General features: G+C 44.8%; 1 long non-coding RNA gene across 3 annotated transcripts; it reads left to right on the forward strand.

Annotated features, from left to right (window-relative positions):
- Positions 1-3,472: 3,472 nt before the first annotated feature.
- On the forward strand, positions 3,473-24,800 carry LOC139083237 (uncharacterized). Of its 3 annotated transcripts, XR_011539793.1 has the most exons (6): positions 3,498-3,591; positions 4,417-4,731; positions 4,856-5,010; positions 5,462-5,698; positions 16,700-16,872; positions 24,169-24,800. It is a non-coding gene; the product is annotated as an uncharacterized lncRNA (long non-coding RNA). The 3 variants fall into 3 exon arrangements; XR_011539794.1 differs by lacking the exon at positions 4,856-5,010 and having other exon boundaries at positions 3,473-3,591; XR_011539792.1 differs by lacking the exon at positions 4,856-5,010 and having other exon boundaries at positions 5,459-5,698.
- Positions 24,801-27,048: the final 2,248 nt, after the last annotated feature.

Here is a 27,048-nt window from a genome sequence, read left to right on the forward strand (position 1 = left end):
GCAGTGCGCTGCTGAGCCCCCTGCCCCACATGCTGGCGCTGCTGCCGGTCCTTCCAGGCACAGTGTGCAGCGTCTGTCTGCTCTTGTTTCTCTTCTTCTCCCTGAGTCTCTGATTCCCAGGGGCATGGTTCGTTATTATCTTGAGATGGGCAGGGCTTCCCAGAGTGCTGAGAGCTCTCTGGAACAATTTATTTTTCAGACCGAGGAACAGGGGGAGACCTCCTAAAGGACTGTGGCATGCTCTGTGTTTGGGACCTGGCCCCCTTGGGACCTGTGGCTCTCAGGAATTTGCACAGCTTCTGCGCCACTGGAATCTTGCTGTCCCCCGGCTCCTGTCACACCATTGTTTGTCAGCTCTGCACATGTATGCTGCATTTCCCCTGGGACTTCCCTACAGCATCCTTTGTACTTCCTACGAAGCCTCTCTTCCATGTCACTTTTCTAGAGCCAGTCTCGCCGACAACCCTGCAGGCTGCCCTCAACTGACCCCGAGCTTGCACCTCCTCACCCGTCACCCCCTTCCCTACCTCTTATTCCAAGGTCATTGGTCCCCCAAATCATCGAATTGTGTGGGGATTAAATCATTTTATAGTATGGAATCAACTGTCACAGGGTAGGCCCATGGACACCGGAGCAAGAGGAAAATTCGAGGAGGAGGGGCACCGGGGAATTGACTCCTTCCCCCCGCTGCCAGTGTCCTGCCTTCTCTTATCATCAGAATCTGGTGGAGTCGCCCTGACTGGGAACACCAACTGTCTTCCTGTGCTGGACGTCTTCCCCTTTCCTCTCAGAGCAAATCTGGCTCTGTCTCCTTCTCACTGGCTCAGAAAGTAAATAACTTGGATTTATACCCTCAGCGTCTTCTGTCTCCACTTCTCTCCTCTCTCTAATTGGCCTTTGCCAACACCCAGGGTCCTTTCCTCCAGGAAATGCTGCTCTCAGGAAAGAGCACAGCAGAAGTTGTCTACCCCTTCCTGTGAAGTGAAAGGACTTCGTCACCTTCCGCTGGGCAGGTGCTGCAGCGGCTAAATGTTGTCTGGTCACGTGGAGCTGAGTTCAAATCCTTACTCTGCAACTCACTGGTTTTTTGTCTTCACTTTCCTGAACCTTAGTTTTCCTATCTGTAAAAATGAGAATAACATCTACCTCCGATGACATAAAGCGTGTAAAATATTTGGCAAAGATCCTCACACGTAACTACTGCTTATTGATATGGGTTTTTAAAATTGGAACCTTAGCTCTATTTGGAGGAAGAAAATATTTAAAGAGGTTTTTAAGCTTCAGCAGCAGATTCTGAAGTGTGTGCATGTGTGTGTGCCTGTGTGCGTGTGTGTGTATGCATATGCACACGTGTCTCCATGGACACAAGGGCAGTAATTTGGAGGAAGCTAGGAAATCTCTAAAATCATGTGAAGAAAGAGTTTTCTCATTCTCCTAGTGTACTCTCCTCCTGCTCATTTCATGGAGATGCCTGTTCTCCTTGTTTGTCTTCTTTTAGTCTTTAACCAGCTAGTTGTGTATTTCTTCTAAGCGTGATGCTCGCCGTGACCATACCTCTTGCTTCCCAATGTCCCCATCCCTGCTTCCAAAGACCACCGCCCTCTGCCCCCCAGGCAGAGCACCGTTAGGCCGGGATCCCCGGGGAAACCAGAGTGCAGAGTCCTGTTTAGTGAACAGGCCAAAGATGCTGGCAGAGCAGGAACATTTTGGAGAAAGAAGCCTTTGGAAGGTAATCTGGTAATAACTATAGAAATTAAAATTGTATTTACCTGATTATTCCAGCTCCAGAAATCCACCCTAAAGTAAATTTGCATAATATGTATAAAGAGACACGTCTAGAAATGCCACTATAGCATTTTTTCAGCCAGGGTGGAAAATTGGATGCACCTTAAATATTTACCAATATGGGGATGGTTAAATAAATCGTACATGTGATGGAATACTACATAGCCATGAAAAAGAGTGAGGTTGATTTATATGTCTTGCCACAGAAATCACTGAGATGATTCCATTTAAGGAAAAAGGAGGAAAAAAAGCAGAGAGATGTGTGGGTCTGTACCTTTGTATAGAGAAAGGACTGAAGCCTATCATACTGTGACAACTGTGTCAGTCAGTTATCAGGGAAGCGAAAACACAGAGAATCATGGAATAAGAAATTTATTCTAGGAATTAGTCCTTACACAACTGTGGGAGGAGCTGAGCCAAAGAGGGGAGTGGAAGGTTCTGGAAGCCTGTGTAGCTGCTGGAGTGGGGCTGCAGAGGGGGACGGTGGCAGGCTGTTGACTCATTGTGCCTCCGTAGCTGTGACTTTTCAGTGAAGCATCTGGAGCTTCCCTGGAGCGACTGCTGCTCAGTGGACTGGCAGATGGGAAGGTGGGCTGGAGATGAGGAGGATAGAACGGTGACAAGCTGGAGCTGGCTAGCGCCTCGAATCTGTCTCCTGATGCCTTTGACCAACGCAGCCTGCAGAACAGAATGGCTCCTCCTGAATCTTCACTTTTGGCTGACTCTCACCCAGATCCATACGGGGAAGGGGATTCCAGGATTTAGGGTTCCCAGAGTAACCAAGTTGACAGTAGAATAATCCAGCACAACCTCTGAGGCAGGAAGCGTGGGAGCCAAGAGGGCCAAGGCTACTTGAATGCCACGCTCTGTACAGAAGCCTGCTGCCCTGAATCCCTCACGAGAAAAATGTGCTCGTGGAGGGCTGGTCTATGAAAACAAACCAAAACCAAGCCAAACAAAAATAAAGAGGAAACTGGAGGCTCTGAAGTTTTTTGCAAACTCCTAGCGGGCTTCCTCATGTCTTTCTATGTAATTCCTTCCTGCTGCCCTCATGGTGTGATACCCCTCCCACCCCCCCCAGGAGATTGCCAATGATTTCACTTGTTACAAATAAAAACCTAAGAGGTTCATGGATATGCAAAACGTTTGTGCACGTGTGTGAGTGTGCATGTGCACGTGTGTATACATGAGCACGTGTGTGCATGTGTGTGTGTGTGAGCCCTCGGCCTGATTTACTCCTGGCCCCTTTCCCTCTAAGGAAGGGTCCTGACCTACACCAAAGACACCCAGGGGACAGGAGAGCCCAGAAGGGGGCTTGGTGAGAGATGAAAGCTCCCTGGGAGCTGAAACTCATGCAGCACCCAGGGGGCTTTGTTCCATTAATTTTTATTGGGAGAGGCGCGCCCCCCCGCTGCTTTAGCCTGCCTCTCCCTCGGGCACAGAGCCAGCTGTGTGTGCTCCTGCAGCCGCCTCTTTCGCAAATAACTTGGGAAAGACGAGGCGAGGTTGAGACAGCTGCATCCGGCGGGGAAGAGACAGTGGAAGACCCTGGCTTGCTCCTGGGGGGCCTGCGGGAGTGGGGAGAAATGAGGTGGGCTGGGAATGAGCTGCTGGCAGCCCATCGGCGGTGGGGGGGTGCACAGTCCCCCTTCAGATCCTGCCCAGGGGTGATGCGTAGGAGTTAGCAGACTGACATCATAAAGGCAAACTTGCGCTCGTGGCCTCTTGTTCTCCTGAGCCAGACCCTGTGTCATCCATGCTTGACCAATCTGAGCATCTACTGAAGAACAGGGGAAACGACCTGAGGTGAATGTTCCCCTTTCTTAGTGGGTCACTAGTGGGTCCCTTAGTGGGTCCGTGGACAGGAGAGTTCACCATTTCCTGGTGATGGCTGTGGTGGGGTGTTGGCATAGAGAGCATCTGAGATGCTGAGCAATCTGTCCGTGAAAGAAGAACGAGGACCTGGACCGCTGACCCCCTCATTCATTATAGACTAGTCCTGAATAAGGCTGAGAATTTAGGTATGCTCTCTCAGAGCCCTTTGTCCCTCTCTTCTGGGATCAGACCCCCCTGGCGAGTTGCTGGCCATGGACCGAGCGGCTGGCATGGAGTAGAGCTCCCTCCACATTCATCAAGTGCCTCAGCTCCACCCTCCCACCCGTCTGAACTAACTTCCTCCTTTCCACTCTCTCACCTTGCTCCTGTCATGATGGTCTCCCCTTGCTGATGTTCGAATGCACCAGGCATACTCAGAGTGCCAGCCCTTCCACTGGCTGTTCTCTGCACCTGGAATGCTCTTCCCCATAGCTGCACGGCTGACCACTCACTGTTGCCCATATTTCACTTCTCAACCGGGATGCCCCGTATAAATGGCAACCTGCCTTCACTCTGACACACAGGTCGGCACCAGGCCCTTTGCCCACATTTCCCTTCACAGCATTTATCAGCTTTTAACGTACCGTGGAATTTACGTTTTTATGATTTTTTTTATTTGTTTATTGCTTTTATTCCTCCCTCCCCCATTTTAAAAAAACAAGCCTTTGGAGGGCAGGGATCCTGGTCTGTTTTATTCACTGATGTCTTCTAAAGGTACATAGTGGGTTTAAATCAATATTTGTTGTCATTTGTCAGAATTGAGGGACAATCTTTACAACGAAATGGCTTGGCCGTGTCTCCCGTTTTTGGAGAAGTGCGCAGAGAGGACTTCCGGTCAAGACAGCACTAGAATGCAAGAAGACTAGTCTTTCCGTGTGTCCTCAAATCCCTTCTGTGGAGTGTGGCTACCACAGAGATGGGATGCTGGAATGACAACAGCAGTGCCCACAGACAGCAGTAAACTCATTCCTAACCATCGTAGCGTGCTTTCCGGGTGTCACAGGCCTTGTATTTGAGCTCACAGTGATGCGTCGAGAAAGGCAAGCGGACGGTATTGCTCTCATTCTGCAGGTGAATAAACAGCCTCATAAAGCTTAAGTGTTGGCTCCGGGTCTCACAGCCAGTGAGTGACACAGGTGGGGCTCCAACCCGGGTGTTCTGATCGCTGGCCCCTTCTTTTTCTCTCTTTCACAAGGACTGACTTCCAGATACATGTTGTTCTTGGGAGGCACGTGGACGTTCCAGCCAGAGTGGCTGGGGTGAGGAGCAGAGGCTGGGAACAGAAGGCTGACCTCGTGCTGGGGGTTTACCAGAGGGCACACCGTCAGCTGGAGCTTTCCATCTCCAGAGGCAGGATTTCAGAATGGAGCAGGGTGGGGTTGTCCGTGGAGGGTCTGGTACTTTTTAAGTTGCATGACCAGCATAGTTTACGCAGGGAGTGTTAACCGAAGCATCGCTGTGGAGGCTGGGCGATGCTGCATTCAGTCAGTCTGGTTTGTCTGGGGCATTTTAATGGGGGGAGCATTCTTTGAGTAGTGGTTCTCAATGGGGGCAATTTTGGGGACATTTGGGAATGTCGGGAAACATTTTTCATTGTCACAGCTGTGGAGAGGGGTGCTGCTGGCATCTTGTGGGTACAGGCCAGGGATGAAACATCCTGCAATGCACAAGGCAGCCCCACAACAGAGGCCCCAAATGTCAACGGTTGAGAAAGCTTGCTTTGGAAAGAGGTGGGAGTGACTCTTCCTGGTCCCCATCTTGCCCTTGCTTTTCTGAATCTCTAATTCTTTCCCCCCAGAAGGAGTGGAGTGAGGGATGGAAATCTTTCTTTAAAATGGTTCCTGCTTGAGAGTTAATTGGCAGAGGGAAAAAGGAGATAGAACCTCCCACGGTCATCAGCTCGCCACCTGCTGCCTCATCAATCGTGCTCCTGCCTACGCCAAGCCTGGAGGTGGAGAGCTGCCACGCCGGACTGTCTGTGTGGGTCTGTAGACCTCAGACACCCTCCCTGAACCAGGAGGAGCCGGTGCACAGCCAGGTGGGAGGGTAAACACTCCGTGTTGTCTGTTGCCTAGAAGCCCAGGGCATTGCATAACCCAGATGAACTCCTGGGCCTAATCTGGGACTCTGACAATCCTCTGGTACTGCTAGAATGCCTGGGGATGTTTGCTCTAACTCATCTAATTGGTATTGAAATACTTTCCAAATGAACGATAACACTGTCAACTACTACTCTGGAAATTAGCATATGCCCACCAGTGTTTACTTCCCTTACCAAGAAAGTCAAGTTACAGTCTCTCTAAAACACACAGTGCTCTGCATTTCTTGGAGAACAATATTGGATAATGGCTTTTTACTCATATGCACATATTTCGCATATATATATATATATCTTTTTTTCCCAAGGAAGATGTGCCCTGAGCTAACTTCTGTTGCCAATCTTCCTCTTTTATTTGCTTGTGGAAAATTAGCCCTGAGCTAACATCTGTGCCATTCTTCCTCCTCTTTATATGTGGGTCACTGCCACAGCATAGCTGACGAGCTATGAACCCAGGCTGTGAACCCAGGCTGCCCAAGTGGAGTGTACAGAACTTAACCACTACGCCATGTGGCTGGCCCCTCACATACATAATTTTTAATAGAATGTGAATCTTGCAAAAATTAAAGATTATTTTTTCCTACACTATTACTTAATAAATGAGGGAACAGAGACCCTTAAGCAATTTAAATTATTTTTTGAGATTCCAAAGTTAATTAATAGCAGACCAGGACTGGAACAATGGTCTAGCAATCTTCTAGCAGTGCACTACCTCTGCTAGTTGAAGATTTTAAATAGACTATTAGAGTTAATGGGATAGGGGTATCCCTTGTTTGCATGAAACTCATTTTGCAGACTGTTATGTTTACTGATCTTATATCCAAACTCAGTGGGTTCGTTTCTTGGTGAGTGTGGAGCTGAAAAGCGTGACCAAGGCAGAAGTAGGTGAGGAAAGGTTTATTACTTGCACAAGCAATGGGGAACACTGGGGATTTTTTCCCAAAGCAGTGCCTCCTCCAACAGGGCCTTGAGGGGTCCTTCTGTTGTCAGGTGAGAGTATAGCACATGAATATTCAGTTAAGGAAAAGGTGGGAGATTGGGGTTTATTGCCTAACAGCCATCTTCTTTTAAGCACATGCACATGCTACCACATACACCACATCATCTAAAAATGGCTGCTTTGTCCCTCCCAGAGGAGGAGGGTTTAAAATGTTAATGAGGGCAGGTCACTTCAGTGAAGTTAGACCTGGTTTTAGCTGGAATGGAGTAGCTGTCTGGTAGGTAATCTCTGAGGTTGTGTTCTTCCTGTTTCTCTGGAGCCTCATCTGAAAAACCTCTGGCTGTTTCTGTTAGCTGTTAACCAGATCCTCGGTAACCCTTCTGTGGCCCAAGTCCTTGCTTACAACCTGAGTAAGCTGGGCATCCTTCATGGCACAGAGATGTGAGACTTGGCTGCTCTTCTTGCTTGGGAACTGCCATGTCTTTGACAAAAGGACTTTGTACTGTTTGGCTTTCCTCTTAGCTCTAGGGAAGCTGATTTTAGTCTCCTTTGCACACTCTTGTCGCTCTGGCGGTCCTTAAAGTCTGGGCTTCCTTGGGGTTAGTTCAGAGTTCCTCTCCTTTGCACTTATTCATTCTCTGTAGATGATCTCAGCCCCTTCCTTGCAGTCAGTTGCTGCCCAGCACATGTCTCTTTGCTGATGTGAGCCCAAACTATCTCCAGCCCAAGGTGTATGTGTTGGGGGGAGTCTGAGCTCTGTCGGGAAAGATGAGAATGTTGGGAAAGGTGGGGATGGGGCTAGGATGCTGATGATGGGCTTTCTGGGTTGGATGTCTCTTTGGGTGAGAGTCTGATTTCCCCCACTGGACCCTAAGCTCCACTGGGTTCCTCATTTCCCCAGAGTCGAGCACAGTGCCCAAAAAATAAATACATAATTAATAAGTGAATGAATGCATAAATGAATGCATAAGGGGAATTCAGAGTTGCTGAATTGTTGTGAAAAGCTGCCACTACTAGTAGACTGTGGATTTGCCTACCTTCTCTAGTTATTTATCACCCAGTGAAGGGGTTCTCAGTCTTGGCTGTATATTAGAATAATCTAGAGGACTCTTTTGCGGCTAAAGAGACTTAGTCTGTTTGGTCTGCTATAACAAAAATACCATAGACTGAGTGCCTTATAAACAACAGAAATTTGTTTCTCTCTTCTGGAGGCAGGAAAGTCCAAGATCAAGGTGTTGGCAGATTCGGTGTCTGGTGAGGACCCACCTCCCTATTCATAGTTGGCCGTCTTCCTCATTGTGTTCTCACATGGTGGAAGGGACAAGGAAGCTCTCTGGGGTCTTTCTTATAAGAGCACTAATCCATTCTTGAGGGCTCCACCCTCATGACCTAATCACTTACACAGCCCCCACCTCCCAATACCATCACATTGGGGATTACGTTAAAACATATAAATTTTGGAGGGACACAGATATTCAGTCTATAGCAGATGCTATAGACTCCGGGCCTCCTGAGTTAGAATCTTGGGATGTGGAGTCTGGGCATTGGTGGTCGTAGGAAGCTCTGCTGATGATTTTGTTCTCTGCTTGGGTGAAGAACCAACAACTCACAAATTATCTACTGGCTGCTTTGTTTTTCTGTGAGAACACATCTTTAGTATTCAGTAGGAAAATAGGGGCCTCTTTGTAGTCATTATTCCGGCAACACATCTGTGGTAGGTGTCTGCTTTATGACCCAGTGTAATCATCCTTTACCCAAATGACATAAACTCTTGCTGCCACTGTAGTGTGTGTCTGAGTGTTGCATTTTTGCTGATCCGCTAATGTATGGGAGCCATGGGTATCCACCTTATTCATTATTAAAATTACATGACTAATTCATTTAATTGCTTTAGGTGCAGGGATCACAGTAATGAAAACACAGACAAACATCTCTGCCCTCACAGAACTTATATTCCTCGTGGGAGACAGTCAGTAAACAAGATAGTAAAATACAATATATAATATGGGTAGATGGTGATAAGCGCTTTATTAGTTGTCTATTGTTGTGTAACAAATTACCCCAAAACTTAGAGACTTAAAGCAACAAAATTTATTTTCTTAGTTACTGTGGGTCAGGAATCTGGAACCAGCATAGCTGGGTGTTTCTGGCTCAGGATCTCTCATGAGATTGCAGTCAAGATATTGACTGGGGTTGCAGTAAGTTGAAGGCTTGACTGGGGCAGGAGGACCTGCTTCTATGTGGTTCAGTCCTGTGGCTGTTGGCAGGAAGCCTCAGTTCCTCTCCATATGGACCTCTCCGTAGAGTTGCTTGAGCATCCTCGTGACATTGCAGCTGACTTCCAAACTCTGGACAAGTGAACCAAGAGCAAGAGAGTGCACAAGGAGAAGCCACATGTCTTTTTATGACCCAGTCTTAGAAGCAACCTCCCATCACTTCCACCACATTCTTTTTGTCAAAAGCGAGTCACTAGGTAAAGCCCATACGCAAGAGGAGAGGAATTAGCATCCACCTTTTGAAGGGAAGAATATTAAAGAATTTATCATATTTTTTAAAACCACTGCAAAGGCTAAGGGAAAAAAACAAAGTGGAGAAGGGAGATATGGAGTGCTGGTCGAGGGTGGGTTGTCATCTGAGACAACACACTGACTGGGGAAGGCCTCACTGAGAAGGTAAGATGAGTGAATACCTGGAGGAGACCGGTGTGATTGGAGCAGAGTGTGCAGGAGGGAGAGCAGCAGAAGATAAGACCAGGGAGGTGATGGGTGTGGTGGAGCAGATGGGGAAGGGCTTCTTAGACCATTGTAAGGCCTTTGGCTTTGAGTGAAATGTGGTGTTAATGGAAGCCTCTGAGCATGATGATTTTTCTGTTCTATGGAGAATAGGACATAGGGAGGTAAAAATAGAAGCAGGGAGACCCAGTAGAAGCTTCTGCAATAATCTAGATGAGGGACAATCACGGCTCAGCCTTGGAGAGGATCGGGGGTGTGTGTGAGCACGAACAGCAGAAGACGTGCTGAGGAGTGGGTGCTTTCTGGATTTATTTTGCAGTTAGTGCTCCAAGATCTGATAGACTGGATATGGGGTATGAGCAAAACAAAAAATAAAATTAAGGATCACTGTAAGGGTTTTGGCTTGTGCAGCTGAAGGAATGGAGTTGGCATATGTTAAGATGTTAAGGAATTAACACAAGTCTCAACCAGCTTGATGTACAAAGCTAATTCAAATTTTTTCAATGAAGATGAACATTTTTCCTTAGGCAATTTAAAACCAGCACGAAGACTCAAACGCAAACAATGATTATCGGATCCTCTCGTATCTCTTTTTTCAATTAATATCCAAAAAGTTTAGAAAAGAACATGGACTTGATTATTTTTATTAACCATCATTGTCGGTAATCTAAAAGAGTATGGAAGATGGTTATTCACAGTGTCTACAAAGGCTCAAAGCTCCTGAGCACGAGTTAACATGACTTCAACGACTGGCTGAAATGAGATACCCTGGATAGAAAAGCAATCACTATAGATGAGAAAAAGAAACTCACACAAAGAGACTGCTCTACATGCAAAATAAACTAGAATGCACTTGTTCGTTCAGTTAAACTGTCTCATTTGAAATATTTGAAAATTCATTTGTTCATTCACCCATTCTACAAGTATTTATGGATTGCCTAATTTGCAGTTGGTGCTGTTCGAGGTTCTGATTTAAGCAGAAGATTTTGGTTGGACCCTATGAAGTTGGTCTCCCAGAACGGCAAGTTCATATTGCTCAAGATATTATTTTGTGGAAAAAATGCTGATATATATGTTGATTTCTCTAATTAATGGGTCATTTTACTGTACATGTGTATGTTGACATTCAGTATTTTAATGTTCATTTCTCTTCCACTCTCCTTGTGCCACCTAATAATGTTTTCCTTCTTTAATAACTCTGTTGTCCTCATTACTGCCTTTTTATACCTGTCGCACCTGCCTGTTGTAATTTAAACTTCATTCTCTCTTTTCCTGTCCTCTGTGTAAATGGAGCACAGCTGTTTCCTGTCACCTGCGTGTGCAGTGTCCTTTCATGTACTTGCACGTATCTGAAAGGTCGTATTATGAAGTATTACCAGGCCTGAGGATGTACCTTGTAACTAAGCACATCACATCTCAGCCGTTGTGGTATCCGTTTAGAGTATTAAAGACCAGTTTCAGCCAGTTATAGCTGACTCTGAGCCCCAGCTGTGTGGCTCTTGCCTGGTTATGCCATCTTGCGTGTAACATTTGTGACAAGCTTAAGCTGCTGGTAATAGTGTCTCCGCCTTGAGGGCAGGTATAGCCAATGCTAGTTTATGGTGATGATCATCATTTGATAATGCTCTTGAATTTCTTACTTCAGGCTGAATGTCTGAGAACAAAACCAGAACTGTTGCTAGGGACACAGGCAATTTTATTTAAGATTGCAATAAGAAGTGGTTATGTTTCTCACTTTCCTTGGATTCACCTGCATTTTTATTCCAATACAGCATATGCTCAGCTCTGCACATCTCAGAAATGCAACATCTTATCACTCTATTGGGAAGTTCTTCTCTTCCTATTATGTGGCTTCTCTGGGGCTCTCCTTCATTTTCTATTGTCTCTTTCTAGACAACAACATTCTCAGAGGTTTTCCTGAGTGAAGTAATACAATTACATTAGAATAGCTGCAGGATGTGTCCAGACTGTAACATGATGATGGTGCTTCGTGAAATGAGGATGCTGTTATTTTTGCCTGTCTTAATTAGTATTACACACAGCATGACTTGGGCCCTATCCATACCCAGTTTATTGGGGAGTAACACCATGAGGTGGAAAGAATGTCAGTAGATATTGAGAAAAGGGATTTCTTTGTGGTACATAAACTGCTGGATGAATGGAGAGAGCATTACCCCGCACCTGCATTCTCGGAGACTCATCTGATTGCCTTGAAACCCATTATACTGTTTTTCTCCCCTTTCTTTATCACATCTGGCCACAGGCACAGCGGCTGTCTCCTACAATGTCTATTGTTTGATTGCATCCGTTGCCTTTAAAAATCTAGGTCTGCAAGCCCAGTTCTGACTTCAAATGGAATTGGTGCAAAGGGATGAGAATGGAGACAGCGGATCCTTGCCAGGCATGGAATGATGACTCCATTCCAATCACATTTCCCTTTAATGAGGGTCCTGACGCGGCTCTCATTCCTCTGCGAGAGCATACTGCATCCGGTGTAATGGCTGCACTTGATGGATAATTTATGCAAACAGAACACAAACAAGAAGTCATTAAGCCACCCAACGAGGGTCCTTGACTTTTGCAAAACCAAACAGTTATTCTGATCCTGATGAGTTTAATTTGACTTTTGGTTGAGTACCGATGAATACATTATATTTAAAATAAATACTATATTATCAATATTCATGATCAAACTGAATGTCATTTGGTGTTTAATACTCGTTTTGTTTTTAAAAGAGTGATATACAAGCTTGATTTCCATAAAGTCACAAAGTATTCATATTTAGACCTTTAATCCTATCTTAAGTTGGCTTCTAATGGACTCCAAACATAGCTGGCTGTAAAAAGAAGGAGGAGAAGAATTTATTATTTGGATATTTGTAAACATTTTTACTTTTCATTCAGGTAGCCCTTGTTTTGTGTTTGCAGTTCTAGAATGTATGTAAATGTGAATTTGAGAATTTGACTCAAAGAAACCTTAAACCACTGGACAATATAAAGGAAATTGATATTGAATATGATTTGGCTACCTAGTGATTAAAATCCACTTACAGGGATATTAAAATTTAAAAAATAAGGTTTTTGTATGCATCGTGGCTTTGTTGTAACTCAAGGGCCATGTAGGTGTACAATATTTGGATGTCAGTTTATATAATATGTTGTGTCCTCAGTGCTTTCCAGATGCCTGGCAGTTTATTTTAGTAATTTTAATTTTATTAGAACAGCGTCCTGTGACTCGGGTGCTGTATGGCGTCTCTTGGAGTGCTCACGTGAAAATCATTAAAGTCTAAATGGTCCTGGCAGGTCATCTCACCGTCTTTTCGTCTTTCATCTCCGGGAAGGTGGCCCCTGTAGATTGTTTAAAGGAAAAGAAACACTGTTATACCAGGCACAAATAACAAGGCTGCACCCAGATTTCTCCCCTGTGGAGGGGAAGAGTGGGAGGCTGTAAATCTATGGAGTGGAATCCTGCAGGCTTTACCTGTGGGAGGACCTGCGAGAATATTTGCCTCCCAGGATCAGGTGCAACACGCCAGCAGCCCTCAGGGCCCTTCAGCCCCAGTCAATCCCAGAGGGGACCGAGCCCCCAGCACCTGTGATGGGCAAGCCTCCCAGACCCACAGCTGGAGCAGCTGTATCTCTGACAGCCACTTCCTCTGCCACTTCAGAGTGAGAGAGGAAACAAGAGGAGCTGGCAGCTTGGGGGCCCCCAGCTTTAGGAGAGGGGTTCTCCTGGGGAGTTCAGTGTGAGGCAAAAATGAGAGAGAAGTATGAAGAAGGCAAGCAAGCTTTCTGAACTATCAGGTCCCTGTCTTTTTCCCCAGGGAAGAAGGAAATGGAAAAGAGAACTGTAATTACCTATACCAGAGATGGAACAGATCCCAAAGAACGGCCCTGGGCAGTGGGTAGGACTCCTTGTGGATTATCAGACAGAGCGATGCTCCCTTGGCAGCCATAGATATCCCGCCATTACAGGGCATTGTCAGCTCACCTGGAAAGAAATACTGGCAGCCACATCCTGACTTTCTTGTTGATGCCAAGGATTTCCTTGTTCAGGAGCCCTTATTCCCAAAATATCTTGGAAACTCTACCTAAAATGCAATACTCAAGTTCTATCTCTAGATTTTCGGATTCTATGGGTTTAGCATAGAGTCTTGAGATTAGATTTTTAACAAGTCTCAAAATGGTTCTGATGTAGATAGCCAGGAGTCTGGTTTGGGAGTCATTGTCTTAAGCTCTGAAGTCAGGGATCCTGTAGCTACGAAAAAATCTCCAGTCTATAGCTTTAAAGACATCTCCATTTAACATACGGGTCTCTGAGGAGAGCTAATCATCCCAGGCCCCCCTCTCTGGTAATTTCCTTTTCCTCTCAAGGTCTTAAACCTTCACACAAGAGTTGGAGTGATCTGGACAGGAGGTTATTTTTAGTTTGGCTTCAGTACAAAATTTCATCAAGATTTCTGTATATAAATCTCTGCTCCTTGACCAGGAGTCTAGAGTCAAGAGACTCAGGCATGAAGGAAAGGTCTTCTCCTGCTAAATTTGGGAGAGGGAAGGCATTTTTGTATGTTAATAGGAATAAACTAATGAATTAGGTAGAAAAAATTGGGCATATCCTTAGGATATGGATGTAGTCTTTTGTTTTACCTTATGGCCTGAAACAGTATCTATATTTATCTACTTATCTATCTATATATTATTTTGTCTGTGCCTGTCATTGCTTACAATTCTGCAACTGTGTTTCTCAGGCTCTCTTGCTGACTGGCTTCTGAGCAGGGTTGGTCAACGGAGACATTGGTAGAAGACTGAAAGTAGAGGAGAGGGGAGAAGCCAGGGTATTTTTCCCTCTCTGCCTTCATTTCTCATCAGTGGTTGCATCACTTCCATGGTTCTAGCTCTTCCCAGGTAGCCTCTGAAATGGTTCTGGGAATATCACCTCCTCCTTGTGTTCTTTCAGTCCAAGGATGATAGCAACTTTCTGTTGTTACTCATCCCTGAGTTGCTGCATGTGTTTTGTTCCTTAGCTCTTCAGTTATCTGTGTAACTAATTCCCTAATTAAATTTACTCTGTTTAAATGAAAATTGACCATTCTTTTTCACCATTCACCAAAGTAAACTCAAAATGGATTAAAGACCTAAAGGTGAGACCTGAAACCATAGGCTTCTGGAAGAAAACATAGGCAGTACACTCTTTGACATCAGTATTAAAAGGATCTTTTCAGACACCATGCCTTCTCAGAGAAGGGAAACAATAGAAAGAATAAACAAATGGGACTTCATCAGATTAAAGAGCTTCTTCAAGGCAAATGAAAACAGGATTGAAACAAAAAACAACCCACTAACTGGGAAAAAATATTTGCAAGTCATATATCTGACAAAGGCTTAATATCCTTAATATATAAAGAACTCTCACAACTCAATCACAAAACATCAAACAACCCAATCAAAAAATGGGCTGGAGACATGAACAGACATTTCTCCAAAGAAGATATACTGATGGCCAATAGGCACATGAAAAGATGCTCATCATCACTGATCATCAGGGAAATGCAAATCAAAACTACACTAAGATATCACCTTACACCCGTTAGAATGACAAAAATATCTAAAACTAATAGCAACAAATGTTGGAGAGGTTGCGGAGAAAAAGGAACCCTCATACACTGCTGGTGGGAAGGCAAACTGGTGCAGCCACTATGGAAAACAGTACGGAGATTCCTCAAAAAACTAAAAATAGAACTACCATACGATCCAGCCATCCCACTACTGGGTATTTATCCAAAGAGCCTGAAGTCAGCAATCCCAAAAGTCCTGTGCACCCCAATGTTTATTGCACCACTGTTTACAATAGCCAAGATGTGGAAGCAACCTAAGTGCCCATCAACAGACGAATGGATAAACAAGATGTGGTACATATATACAATGGAATACTACTCAGCTGCAAAACAGAACAAAATCATTCCATTTGCAATAACATGGATGGACCTTGAGAGAATTATGTTAAGTGAAATAAGCCAGCAAGAGAAAGATAATCTGTGTATGACTCCACTCATATGAGGAATTTAAAACTATGGACCAAGAACAGTTTAGTGGATACCAGGGGAAAGGTGGGGTGGGGGGTGGGCACAAAGGGTGAAGTGGTGCACCTACAACATGACTGACAAACATTAATGTACAATTGAAATTTCACAAGATTGTAACCTATCAATAACTCAATAAAAAAAAAAATTTACTCTGTTTAAAATACCTAGAGAGGAGAGGTTCCTACTTCCTGGCTAGATCCTGCCTGATTCACTTACCACAGGTAGACACTCATTTCATAGAGCTCTCTAGAACGTAAGGAGGGTGGTATGGTGTAGTATGTTGGATCTGGACTCAGAGTACTGGGGTTCAAGTTTTGACTATAGGCAAATAATTTCATCTCTTTGGTCCTCTGTTACTTTGGCTGTGAAACCCCAGTGGGTAGACTCCAAAATTCTCTTTCATCCTCGCAATAACTCTCCCACAAAGGGAGTAGGATTTAGACTTTAATAGGCTTATTGAGAGCTATAGAAATATCATGTATGATATGCCTTGTGTTATAACTTATTATAATTACTCATTATAAATGTTCACTATATATAAATACTCATTATAAATACTCATTATAAACATAAGCACCTTTTATGCTGAGCCCAGGCATACCTTCACCGATGCTTTTCAACATAATGATCCTGGCAAAGGATAAGATTTGGCAAGCAGGTTGAAACCCATTTTCCACCCGTGATTCCAAGTCTTTACTTCTTTTTTAGACTCAGAGACTGAGGCTGAGAGAGGGCTAAACATATGTCAGATGCAAGGGAAAATCTATTTTTATTTTAAAATTATCTTGACATGTCAGCACAGTGTACCTCTCTCTCTCTCTCTCAAGATATATACACATACATATATATATGTATACACACATATATTTTACATATATATACTGTGTGTGTGTGCACGCGTGAGTGTGTATTTAAAATCATAGAATTTATTTGAAGGAGATCTTCGATTCCACACTTTCATTTTATGGATGGGGAAAATGAAGCTCACTGTGAAAATAGTGATATGTGCCTAAGTTCTATGGGGAAATTGAAGGAAAACAATTAAAATGAGGAGCGTTTGGTTTTCCTTTTAAGCGGTCAGTAGCTCCTTTCTTGGTGGGCAATTGCCACTCCACCACCGGACGTGCTACAATTTTTGTATCTTTATTTTGATGATTAACACACGTATTAACTTTGTATTTTTCAGTTGTGGAATTCAGGGAATGGAAAAGTTCATCTGCCAATTGTCACAGAAAATAGAAGGAATGAGAAACCCATAAATGGCTTTTAATTTCTCATAGAAATGCCGTACCTCAAGTCTGGTGAAGTCAGCTTGTGTGAAATCCCACTGGAGTTCTGTCCTCAGCGTCCCATGTAGGGGTAAGAAAACAAAAGGTGGCAGACAAAAATATCAAACTTCTGGGATTTATTTTAGCAGCTCATTTTTGGCAGAGACGATAAGGTTGCAGAATATACGAAACTCTTTTTTATTTTTGATAATCTGTCTACCTGCTGATTTTTTAATCGTAAATGGTGTAACAGTGATTGCCGTAGATTTCCCGTTCATTGTAAAAACAAAAGTGTTTGAAATAAAGAGCAGAGCAGCTGATTTGTTTGGTTACATTTCACAGGGACAGTCCACTCCCGGTGTATGTGCTCCAGATGTGGGTGAGCAATAAGGTAGAGCTTTCCAGAAACCTAAGGTGGAGACTTTTCCGTGCAGTTTTGTCCGGTTCATTATTTGTATGCCTATGCTCTCTCAACTTCACCCCTCTGCTATATCAATTAAAGCCTGTGGCTTTTTGTTGTTGTTGTTATTAAACGTGATTGTCTCTATCTCGAAGCATTTTCATTTAAATGTTTATTGTTCACAGTGCACAGTGCCTGCGCCCTCCCCACTGGAGGGAGGTAGGAGAAACAGGATATCAATCTTACCAGCCGGGTTTACAGCTTCATTGTCTGATCTGATTTTATGAGAAGAAAGCACATGGTGGTGGAAGAGAGAAATTGCTAGGGGGTAAATGTGTCCTTTGAAATGCCACTCCTGGCTTCCTGACAAAGTGGAAAGGAGAAGCCTATGTGGATTTGTTAAAGGACGGTGATGGAAAAGAAGCCAGGGCAGACTTTTGGCAAGGAGCTGAGTTTTCCTTTCTCACATAGAGGTTAACTTTCACAGAAGACATGCGTTTCCACAGGAGCATTAAGGAACATCATAATGTATCTGCTCAGCTAGATAGACGACTTAATTGTTAGTGGTGCCACCTCAGAGAGGGTTAGCCAGCCCACAGAGACAGTCAGAGAAGCTCAGGGGCTTCTGTTGGATCTCATTGGCCAACTGGCTTGATTCATCATTAGCTCTACATCCTGAATATCAGCCATGTTCGTCCTCTGTTTATTGATAGTGGTCTCAACCATCAACCACCTCAACACTGACCTGCCTGAGGGAGGAGGCATGGACAGTATTGCGTGGCTAAATAAAATACACTCTGAATTCAGGTTGCCTGTGTTCAAATGTTACCTCTGTCGTCTACCAGCTCTGTGAGTTGAGCAATTTTCTTCATTTCTTTAAACCTCAGTTTTCCCCTCTGCAAAATGAGAACAAAGATGGCGCTTCAAGAAGATCATTTTTGTACAGATTCGCAGTGTTTGACCCATATTGAGTACTCAATAAATGTTGGCTTTTATTTTTTTAAGAGCTCTTGACATGCATTAAGGACATCATATATGCCTCAAAGACGTGACCGGGCAACTCAGACCATCCTGCAAACTCCAGGACTGAGGGAGGTTACGCTGTGAACACAGAGGGGAAATCTCTGCTGAGATGCCAGAAGTTGGCTTTTCCCTTGATGTTCTGTTTCCTTTATGAACCAGGAAGTGTGTACTCCCTGCTCACAATGGTGAAATGGAGTCTGGGCTCTTCTCCTTGAGAGAAACCTTTGGCTCTGGGAGGCTGAGCAGGTCCTGGCATAAGGAGGCACATTTTGGTCTGCTTAGGGCTGGCTCAGACTGGACCTGCAGGCTGAGAGGGATGAAGGGAACCCTGGGGTTTCCGGCCCATCTTGTCCATCTCAGAAGAAGTGGAGCAGGAGCCCTGTCAGGACTGTCTCAAAGCCAATGGGAGTATTACTTTTGTCTTATATCTTAGAGATAGTGTTGTAGTGGTAGAATTGTAGATGGGTGTCAAGATCAAATCTAACCACATGATGTAGAATTTGGTTATTTTCTGATAAATATGGCCTATTAATACCAAACTAGAAGATTTAGCCCAGTTTTCCTACCCAAATTTCCTTAGTGTTCCTTAAAAGTCCATTGCTCTCTGGGCCGCCCCGTGGCCGAGTGGTTAAGTTTGCGCACTCCGCTTTGGAGGCCCAGGGTTTCACCAGTTTGGATCTTGGGCGTGGACACTGCACCGCTCGTCAGGCCACACTGAGGCAGTGTCCCACATGCCACAACTAGAAGGACCCACAACTAAAAATACACAACTATGTGCCGGGGGGCTTTGGGAAGAAAAAAGGAAAAATAAAATCTTTAAAAAAAAAAAAGAGTCCATCCCTCTGAGGGCATACACATGTTTTGCTGAGGGACAAACTTGAGTATGGAGTCTTATTAGACACATTTGTTAATTAACTTAATAAATGTGTATTGCCTATATGTTATGTGTCATGAAATGTAACAGGCATTGCGGTGTGAAGCAGTTAGCCAGATAGATACGGGCTTTGCCATCATAGACCTCCCGGCCTAATCATCTCCTCATGGGCAAGCTCTGTGTGGTAGCTTGACTACAAGATAACTTGCATCACTTCCTTCCCTCCCTTTACTCAGATGTCAATGCTTTGACCAACAGAATATGGTGAAAGTGATGCTTTCACAGTTCAGGATCTGGCCTTCATGAGGACTGACAGGTTTGCTTTCCCTCTTTCTCTGTTTCTCTGGATCCACAGCTGCTCTTGTAAGAAACCGTGAGGCCACCATGCTGAGAAAGTTGTTTGAACAGAGGAATCCAATGGATAGCCAGAACTGATGCCACACGCGTGTGGTCCTTGTCCCCCCGATGTTTGAACCACTCCTTTGTGTGAATTCTTGACCCACAGAACCATGAGCACAATAGAATGGTGGTGGCTGTGTGCCACACTTTGTAGGGTGGTTTGTAAGGCAGCCATAAGTGGTTGGGACTCTCAGTGTCTAGTCCATCTTTGATTCCTGGAGCCAAGCCCATGACTTGCACATAGTCAGTGCTCAATAAAAGTGCATTGGACTTTGATAAACGGTGTCTCACTTTTTCCCTACATTTGTACCCCTGAGTTTGAGGACTGCCATATTTATCGGGAGGAAGAGTCAGACCCAAACTTCCCAGAGAAAAAGTGATACAGAGGTGGAAATTAGGGTGTAAGCTAAGGAAGGTTTGGACTGACTTCACAGGGTCTGATTTCTCAGGACGCCTCAAAGACAATCTCCCTCTCTCTTCACCTCCCTGTCTACTACAAACACTCTGAACGAGTTTCAAAATCAGCTTGGCCTTCACACGTGGCTTCTTAAAGCCTCAGAGCATGAGACTGAGGATGCCTTGCCTCTGTCCTATGGAAGCTCTGTGTCCTCTATCAGAACACTACTTCCCGTGGAGACGTGACTGATTCTTCAAAGCAACCCCATGGACCCACTTTGGGCCTGATCCTTGGCCCTGAACTTGGCTGACTCTCAACTCTTCAACTCTGACTCTCAGCTAATCTCTTGTGATGACCTTCACGAGACCCATGTTGAGCCAATTGACGGTCCAGCATCTTCCAGTTCCTCTAAGTCAACCCGCCCTAGTTCTTGAGCTGTTAGTTCTTAGTCTTCCTCATGTTCTGTACAGAGTCTTGGTGCTCCCGTGAACTCCAGTGTAGCTTCCCAAAGGACATTTTCTACATTTAGAAGGACTCGATTCAGTGGAATCTTGCCTTATTTTTCACCCTCCCCCTCCTCCTCCCTACAAGTGGGGAGGATGTTTCTGCACCCCCTTCTCCACAGAATCAGGCATATCTCTGACTGCCTCATATACTGCCCGACATGGACATCCTGTGGGCCCTCAAACCCAGTGTGAACAACAAATGATCCCCTCTCTCCTAATCACCTGAGCTTTACACCTTGGCCTGACCTTTCTACATTTTCCCCTTCTTACCCTTGTGTTCAATCAGACCTCTGGCCTTGTAGAATCTTCTTTCTGAGATGTTGCTCATACTTGCCTCCACCATTCCATTACTGCTGCCATTACCTTAGAGGCTGGCTTCATTACCACTTGCCTGTTCTATTGTATTGCCTCTCTCTTGTTCATGCCATCCCACTCACCAGTGTCAGATTTATTCCCCAAATATACAGCCTCCAAAGCTTCTACTCCCCTGGGCAAGACCCTTCAGTGAATCTCCACTGTCCACTGTTCACTCAGTGAAGACAAACACTTCACCTGGCATTCTCAGCCATCTTCAATTTGTCTGTTCGCCTGTGTGTCTCCTTCTCTTTACTACAGCAAAACTGGACTATTTGTTTTCAGGTAAATACAACTGTTTTCTGCAATTGGAACTAGGTTTGTGAAGTTCTTTTTCTCTAGAGCTCTCATTCCTTCTCTAAGAGCCTGCTGTGTCCAAAGACCATCCGAAGTCTACCTGCTCAATCCCGCCTCGCTTGACGCGGGTCCCCTGCCCCAGCCCATCCAGGGGAAGCCCTGCCTTTGGCTGAGTTCAAAAAGCACTTGGTTGCTCTTTATGACAGTAATTACTGGGCTGTGCATTGTCGATATCTGAATGCAGCCCTGAGTCCTGCTAGCAGCTCTAAGCTCACTGAGCATCGGGGCTATGCACACAAGAAGAGCTGTCTCAAGATTTGGGAGACTGAACTGACCTGAGTTCAGCTGAAGCTCAGACTCTCCGTTGGTCAAGATGGGTCAAATCTCTCTTAACAGATCTCTCTTCTGCTGTTTTCCTTCCTGCTCCTCTCTGTCTCCCGAGGAGCCCAGCACTCCCAGACATCCTGCCTTGGAAGGCATACAATTCTCCACCTACATTGTGAAGCACGGTACCTGGCTCCCAAGCTTTCCCTTCTTCTTTCCTTCCTCCAGACTCACCTGTCCTGGGCTTTTGTCCCTCAAGGTCTCACTCCACACAGAAACTAATCTTATAAACTGGTGTGTGAGGAGGTGAAAATCAACAGAACCAGAACCAGAAAGGATTTACCATTGAGAGTTCATTGACTGCGAATTGGCTCAATGTTTTTGTTTTTTCCTGCTGACCCATCCTAGTTCAGGCTATCGCCATGATCCCCCATTTGTGTCATCACAGGTCCCAGTGTGTTGTCTCCTTTTGTGCAGTCTCTCAGCCTTGGAATCCTGCTTGTTGCTTCCTGACTAGTGTCAACACAAAGCTCTGCTCGTTTTTGCTCAGTGGACTCTCCATGACCCGCTGCATTTCAACATCTCCCTCCATCTCAGGTCTTTCATACTCTCACTCCCAGCCACCTTGCTTTCCTCTCTTCTCATATGGCACGCCTCTTGCTTACGCCCTTGGCTTTGGTAGACTCACTCCCACACTCGTGGGCTCCACCCCTAAATATGCTCGGGGATTTCTTGTTTTCGTGATTTGGATCATGTTCCGCCCTCTTCCTGGCACACCCCTCTGCTCCTCCCTGCTTATCAAGAGCCACCCCATCCTCAATGCAGGTTCTCTTTTCTCCTTGAAGTAGTCCTGGATCATTCCCCCCACAGCCATCTCTCTGGCCTTTGGGTGGCTCTAATCGTGTGCATCGCCGTTTGGCAATTAATCACACCCCGCCTTGTGACATTTCTTGTACAGCATTGAGCTGTTACTTATCTCTTGTATATTCATTTGCTTTCCTTGCATTTATGTCTTATCTCTTCGAGTTCCCTGAGAGGGTACAGCATATCTTTGGTGTTCTTTTTCAGCCCCCTCAGTGCCTTGCTTGCTTGTCAGAGCTGCCATATAAATATTTCTGGAATATCAAGGTTTAACCTTCCTCAGGTGACAGTGGTCTCTGAGGCCTTCAGCTAGACGGTAAATGTGGTGGGACTTTCTCTGACTAGTGGGGAGGCCATGGGGGGTTCACATTGTCACCTAGAGGGTTTGGATGCCCTTTAAGTCATCGCCCAACAACAGTGACTGACTCATCCTGAAGGGCGCCAGGGGCCAGGCTCCGTGCTAAGTCCTCAAATACATTAGTTCTATTTAATCCTTGCAATAGTCCTACGGGGTAATTATTACTATGATTCCAGTTTTCCGTATTGGGAAATTGAGGTGTAGAGAAATTAAATAGTTGCCTGGACTCTCGTAGCTTGTATGTGTGCTGTGCCAGGATTTCAAACCCTGTGGTCTGACTTCAGAGTGTGAAATTTTAGCCATTGTTGATAGCACACCCTGACCACATATGCAAAAAAATCAGCCCTTTCATTTGTACGTCGTTACCCCATTTACGAACTACTTTTATACATAGAATCTTATTTAATGGACTCAACAGCCCTTTGAAGATATTGGCACCCTCCTATTTTATCCCTATTCTTATTAGTTGTGTTTTGGTTCCCAACCTCTTCCGTAATCTCAGGCATTTATGCTGCTGCTCATTCCTCCTCTCTCTTGTAAAATCGACTTCCCTAGCTTGACTCTGCTTAGTGTTTCATAGGCACTTGTGTTGATTAGGAATGCATTTAGCTGTTACTAACAAAAAACTCGGCTTACAGTGGCTTAAGCTAATAGGGTTTATATTTCTTAATAAAACAAGAATTCTGAAGGTAGGCAGCTGTTGCTGTTGATTTAGTGGCTCAACATCTGGCCTGGCCTCTCTGCAATTCTCTTAGCCTCACTCTGATACTTGACACCTCATGTTGGCAAGATGGCTGCTGCAGTTCCAGACATCCTGTCCCTTCAAGGCAGTGAGAGGAGGAACCGCCCCCTCCTCTCTCTCCCAGCACTTCCATTCCTGTCTCTTTGGCTAGAATGTCCCCTGGCTATTTGGAGGAAGGTGGGGAAAGCGAAAGTTCGGCTTGGAACATTGCATCCCTGAAAACCTGGGCCTGTTAGCAAGGAGCAAGGGAAGAACAGATAGTGGACGAGCAACTCACTTTCTGCCACAGCACTGGCTGAATCTTGGGTGAATAAATAAATCAACAAATGAATGAAGCAAGTTAAGCTTATTTATTTTTATGTTATGCAAGTATTATGTAAGTCTGTTCATACTGTAAAAATAAAAAATCCAGAGTGCCAAAAAAAACACAGGATAAAGAGAAGATTCCCCTCTTTAATCCACCCCAATCATAGTCTTCTCCCTGGAGATAATTACTGTTATCACTATGATGAGCATCCTTTCAGACATATCACCAAGTGTGGACAGGGATGTCAGCCATACATATATGTGTATATATGCAAACACACGTTCATAGATTCACATATCTTTATACATAAATGTGATGAGTTTATAGCTTGCTTTTCTGCGTGGAATAATATGCCGTGTTTTAATAAAATGGGAATAGCTTGTAGGTTTCAGTTCTGTGATTTGCTCTTTTTCTTTTTACGGTATATCATTGTGTCTCAGAAACCATGCCAGCACCAAAGAGCTCCCTCACTCTTCATCCTGACTCCAGAGGATTCCATATATTGGATGTACCGTGACTTAATTAACGTTTCCCCTGTTTTTCAGAGTTGGGGTTGTCTTGCCGGGACGAATCACCCCACTGTTGAATAAAGAAAGTGTAGTTCCGGAGAATCAGTGACTTTCATTGGTCACACACCCCGTGAGGTGGAGCACTTCAGAGCCAGGTGTCAGGACTCTCCCGCCGCATCCATTTCCCTCAGCTGCCATACGACTGAGGAAGGCTGTGGGTGAAGCTGCTCTGTGGGGCTCCACGAGGAACCCGAAATTGGCTGAAATGATTCCTGCCAACTTCTGACAGCTGCCGGAGACTTGAATGTGGTCTTATCAAAAAAACTACCTCAGAAGTTTTCTTCCTGAAATGATGTATTACAAGCGTCCGTGATTCCTCAGAAGGAAGTGATTTCGATTCTGTTCCGGAGTCTGTTTCCTAGGTAAAAGGATGACAACAGAGCTGAATTCCTTGGGCTTTCCTCCCTTCTGAAGATCACAGTGGAAACTATCATGCCACATTAGGGCAGGTCCAGAGAATCATCAAAGTGTTTTTTTCCCCTTGTCTTGGAGGTTCGGGTGGATTTGAAAAGTGCTCGTGTTTGAAAGTGTAACACATACATTAACACGTGTAAAAGGCAGCACGATCACATAATGGGGCATTAAAACGTCGGCAAGATCAAATAGAAGCTCAGCGTATCTGTATTTTCTGGGGGTTGGCAGGGAAAGAACCACCTGCCGGGGCGCACTCATTGTGTGGCGGTTCTCATTGTGTATCTGCTCAACGTGAATGCAAAGCCACAGTGCATTGTGCAGAAATGCTCTCTGCTTTCCTTCAGGGATGGGTAAGACGTGGGCGGCCAAAGCATGATCTGTCTGCTGTTGCAGACATTAATCAAGGTCGAGGGAAGGTGAGCGTTGGAAGCCAGGAGAAGATTTTCCCTTGATCTCAGCTGATGCATACAAACCAGAAGGAGGAAATTCTGTGGCAGGCAAGGAAAAGCATCATTTTCCCTTCTGTTTCTTTCAAAGGCAAGGCTTATTTACACAGACCAAAAATGTTAATTTTCTCAGAAATCAAAGCCACTGGCAGACCATTAAGTAAAACTCATCTGTGTATGATTAATATTAGATGCCCTCTTGCACTGGTAAAACCTATGTTTTTGCAAAACATATGGAACTCATTCATGCTTGCATTACACGTATCGATGTCTTCATATAGATGTTTGACTCTGTTCAGTGAAATGTCATAATTTCTTTTACAACAGATTTGGAAGAGAAAATGCTGCTTAGAGCAGAACATTATAAATGAAAAAGGGAATGGAAGTGTGTATGAGTGAACTGAGGATCATGAAAGTGACCTGTGTATCAAGGATGCAATTTTCATCTGGGATAGAAGACTTTTCAGAAAAATGAGGGGGCAAGGAGCAAATTTTAGAAATAGGATTTCGCCATTGATTGTGTGATATTCTCTGGATTGGGGCTGCCATCTGAAGTCCTGCTGATGAAAGTTAACTTTTATATCGGCATTTAATATAGTTCCACGTGTGCTTAGGATCTACTGGCCTTGTTAGTTCATTGACTTGCAGATGTAATCAAAGAGGGTAAGTTTGGTTTGAGAAGGCTCAAGCATCAGTTTGTCTCAGGCTCCCAGCAGAAAAAAAAAGAAAAGAGTCCTTTTATGGGTGATTTTCAATGGCTAATTCTAGGAAATTACATGAAATGTATCAGAATTTTCAGAAATGTGATTATTTTCATGGTAACTGCCCTGATATCAAAAATAAATAAAATTATTCCTACTTTTAGGGAATTCTCTGATTACAGAGAGTGTGCAATTAAATAATTCAGGCAATGAAGCTTTCTTATTAACTCAATAAAAGCATTCTGATGTTGGAGTAATTCAGTGCCCACTGGTAATGAACTGCCCCGGGAGTTCAGACAGTCACAGCTGCACCGAGGCCCAGGCCTTGACCAGCAGCACTGGGCAGCTGGAAAACCCGGGCTGTGAGAACAAAGGAGTGGTCTGGGAAGTGGGAGCAAATTCCCTGATCGCCACATTGCTAAAATCAACGCCCGCTTCTGGTTCTTACTTTTCTGGTCATTCCATCTCAGTCTCTTTTGCTGATTCCTTCTCAGGTTTCTGACCTCTAAATACTGGAGGGCCCATGGAGCATCCCTGGACCATTTCTCTTCTCTATTCACACTTACCTCCTGGCTAATCTTAGCCAGTCACATGGCTTTAATACCATCTGTCTGCTGATGGCTTCCACATATATCCTTCAGCTTGGACCTCTCCCCTGAACTACAGACCCACATATCCAACTATCTACTTGACAACTCCACTTGGTCCAATGAGCACCTCAAACTTGACATTCCCACATCTGAGCTTCTAATAATGTCCTGTAACCAGCTCTACCAGCAACCACCTCATCTTGTTAATGCAACTTCATTCTTCTAAAATCTTGGCAGTCTCCTTGACTCTCTCTTTCTTTCACAGCTTTCCACACATCTATCCTTTCCATTCCATCCACACAGCCTGATGGCTCCTCCTTCTCCACTGCCACCATCTTGGTCCAAATCACCATCATCTTTTGCCTCCTAACTGGCCTTCTTGCTTTTGCCCTTCCCCTCTGCAGTCTCTTCTCGACCCGCCAGCCAGTGTGATCTTGTTAAGACGTGTCACATGGTTTTCTATCTCCATCAGAGTAAAAGCCACAGTCCTTGCTGGACTATAAAGCCTGACAAGATCTTGCTCGATGTTACCTCTCAAACTTCATCTCCTACTCCTCTCCTCATTGCTCTCCTCTCCACTCCAGCCACAGTGATCTCCTTGGGTTTCTAGAACTTGCCAGGCACATTCTTGCTTCAGGGAATTTGCACTTACTGTGCCCTCTTCCCAGAGTGCTCTGCCCTAGATAACCACATGGTTCATTCTCA

The sequence above is a fragment of the Equus przewalskii genome, chromosome 5 (genome assembly GCF_037783145.1).
Source record: "Equus przewalskii isolate Varuska chromosome 5, EquPr2, whole genome shotgun sequence".
Lineage (NCBI taxonomy): Eukaryota > Metazoa > Chordata > Mammalia > Perissodactyla > Equidae > Equus > Equus przewalskii.